The following is a 3,175-nucleotide window of genomic DNA, read 5'->3' as shown; positions in this document are numbered from 1 at the left end:
AGCTGTCACATAGGCACAGTAGCTTGAACTTTTTAAATAGTTCAATATTCTTTCTCCGAGAGAGTTCTATTTGATGTAGAAACTTTTTTTGTTGTTAAAAGCAAAGCAAAACAAAACAAAACAAAACGGAACTGGATTGCCACTTGCCAGGAGCCAGGAGGTATCGTAACAACCAAGATGCTTTTAGTAACTATGTTTTGCTTGAAGGGTATTTCTCTTTTTTTGCCACTAGGTCTGTGGCGAATCATGCCAGATGCATTTTTTTTTTTTTTACTTACTTCACACTTTACCCAAATGGGTATGTGTAAAAACATGGAGTGTGGGTCATTGTTAGCATTAATAAAAAGCCGTATTCTGAATCATGGCATTAGATGTAATCAGAAGTTAAGCTTGGCACAAATAAAATGTATTTTCATCTTAATCTTTCTTTTAGAAACTTGTGATAAATATTGTGGGGTTCTATGCCAATTTACAGCAGTAGGTGTGCAGAAATGTCAGATTAGTAGAATGTGGTTGTTATGTGACCAGATGTACCAAATTTTGCCCTCATGTTGGTGAAAAATTAGATCAAGTGAGCTAGCAGCTGTCTTTGGATGATTTTTCTCTCATAGACTTGATTCTGAAGCTCAAATAGAGCTTGAATTTATAATTTTTGAAGTGGAATTTGGGGAGAAGGAAGATTTTTTTTAAATCTATTTTTTCACCTATTTAACACTCCATTATGTGAAGATAATAAAAAATGGCAGGTAAAAAATAATAACAGAAGAACCAGTGTTTCTCAGGTGTTTAACCAAGGCTGTACAGAATAATCAAATCCCAGAGAATCACTTTCATCTACAGATTACACTTTTTGGTACTCTATAAATTAGTTATCACAAATAAGAGAAAACATACTTTTGGGGCGATTGACTTATTGCACTGCCTAATGGTTTCCAATTGCATTCATTTAGTTGCAAAAGACAGCATTTCATTCTTTTTTATGGACGAGTAGGATTCCATTGTGGGTACGTGCCACGGTTTATTATCCGGTCATCCGTAGATGGATATCTGGGTTGATTCCATTTCTTTGCCTTTGTGAATTGAACTGCCACAAAGAAAAAATACAGGATGCTTCATGAATTTCCATGTCATCCTTGTGTAGGGGCTATGCTAATCTTCTATTTTTTTTCTTCCAGTTTTAATACATGTACTGTGTAATGAGCACAAGAAGGAAGGTTTTAAAACTCTGAATTCAGATTTTTTCCAAGGTAGAACCCAAAGTGAATTATTAAAAATGTTAAGTTTTATCCCTTTCTGACAAATTTTTAGTGTGTGGTAGATTCTTGGGAAATTTGAAAATTTAAAATTATCCTTTTGAATAATGGAAAGCAAGAACAGAGCTGCTGGTTTGCATATAGAATGTGAATGAGAATGTGATGGGTAACTCACAGTTGCACAGCCCGGCTGCTCCACGGGCTCTATCCCTCACATATCCTCAGAGTAGAGTCTCATCTTGTAGGATAGTATACAAGTGAGACTCCTTGAGTGGTAAGTATGCCTTCCTTGTCACAGCAACTATATCCAAATTGACATGTTAAATGTGAACACGTGCTTCAGAAGTGATTGTAAACACAGATCCAAAAGAAATCTGATATCTGGTATTAATGATGGAAGAATACATGAACAAGCTGAAGCAAAGAAAATTTGAAAATGAGTTTGGCTGGTTGTGAAGATTTTGTATTAATCATCAGAGCATAAAATTTCAGTATGTAATTCTCTTTTATTGAAGAAGACCATCAGTCAATGAGTGAACACATATTGAACAAGTAATCTTAATTTTAGTTTGCTCAAGGTTGAGTGAAGTAATGTCCAGAGTCAGCATCTATCATTAAAATTCTTAAATTTTTTCATCTTGTATACATTTTATTTTTGATACTTTTTACATATTTGATTAGAGTACAAAAGGTCAAGGGCTAGAGGAAAATGGATGTGAACACTTGTTTCCACATTTTTTTTTTTCCTTCCTGTGTCTGGGGCGGGGGGAGAGATAAGGGAAGAAGCTACACCCAGCCTCCCAACCATCCCAAGGTCCCGGATGTGGGGCATGCTCTGAGGGTCCTGCTCAAGTGGTCTTGATAGTTCAACAATTCTGAATTGCTGCCAATCTTGCCACTTCAATCATGGTAAAATCTCTTCAGACTCCACTGGCTGACAAGGTTCATTTTAGACTCCACTTAACCAGGCATTCACTGCCAATTCTTGACTGGGGTAGTTGACAGATTTGGTCTGTCCTCCGTCCTCTGTTATGGTACTAGGTGTCCTCTGCAAGCTCCAGTGTACTGCCATATCCTCTATGTGCATCTGGATATCCTGTCCACTGCTCCATCTAAGCCATTGAGGAGGCCCAGCTCTGACACATACATTCTACCGTCAGACCATGGAACCTGCAATTTCCTCCATGGTTGGAGTTTTTTTTTTTAAGATTTATTTATTTTTATTGCAAAGTCAAATCTACAGAGAGGAGGAGAGTTAGAGAAGATCTGCTGTCTGTCTATTCATTCCCCCAAGTGACTGCAAGGGCTGGTGGTGAGCCGATTTGAAGCTGATGCTGTGGCAAAGCCCAACCAAACCCTCACCCCCTCTGGCTTATGCATATACTGCTAGGTACAGTCCGCCCAACCTGGCTTGTCCCTGGTCCAGTTGACATGCAGGTGAACAGGTGTTGTAGCCCTGCCTGGTCTGGTTTGTTCCAATGCCAGCTCTCATGTTCATCAGTGGGAATAGTGGTGCAACAGGGGATCTCCCTATAGCCCCTCTACTAGGTTTGCCCCCCCCCCCCCTTTGAGTTCTCATGTGTGCTGGTTGGGTGCTGTGACCCAGTCTGGTATGTATGGCTTGCCTCACCTCAGCATTTGCCAGTGGGTGCTGTAGCCTGGCCTGACCCGCCCAGTTCCAGCTCATGCTTACGGGGACTACAGCTTAGCCAGCCCAGCCAGCCCCCAGACCCGGTCCTACTGTGAACTGGCTGGTATTGTGGTCCAACCTGGCATGACCCACACACCTTTCTGGCTCTCAGAAACATTTTTGAGAAGATAAAAATAATTTAGAGATGGTTTCAGAAAAAACAGTGATATTGGAATAGTGGGACTAGAAAAGAGAACACTGAATTCAGTCTGCAGAGGCAGGCTCTGGTGCT

At 40.2% G+C, this 3,175-nt stretch overlaps 1 non-coding gene across 1 annotated transcript; it reads right to left on the bottom strand.

Annotated features, from left to right (window-relative positions):
• Positions 1-1,096: 1,096 nt before the first annotated feature.
• LOC121149553 lies at positions 1,097-1,204 on the bottom strand. Its single transcript, XR_005882709.1, has one exon. It is a non-coding gene; the product is annotated as a U6 spliceosomal RNA (small nuclear RNA).
• Between the last annotated feature and the right edge of the window lie 1,971 nt (positions 1,205-3,175).

The sequence above is a fragment of the Ochotona curzoniae genome, unplaced genomic scaffold (assembly GCF_017591425.1).
Source record: "Ochotona curzoniae isolate NIBS_2020 unplaced genomic scaffold, NIBS_Ocur_1.0 scaffold_4701, whole genome shotgun sequence".
NCBI lineage: Eukaryota > Metazoa > Chordata > Mammalia > Lagomorpha > Ochotonidae > Ochotona > Ochotona curzoniae.
Note: the sequence above shows the minus strand (reverse complement) of the source record. Positions and strands in the feature narration are given on the sequence as shown.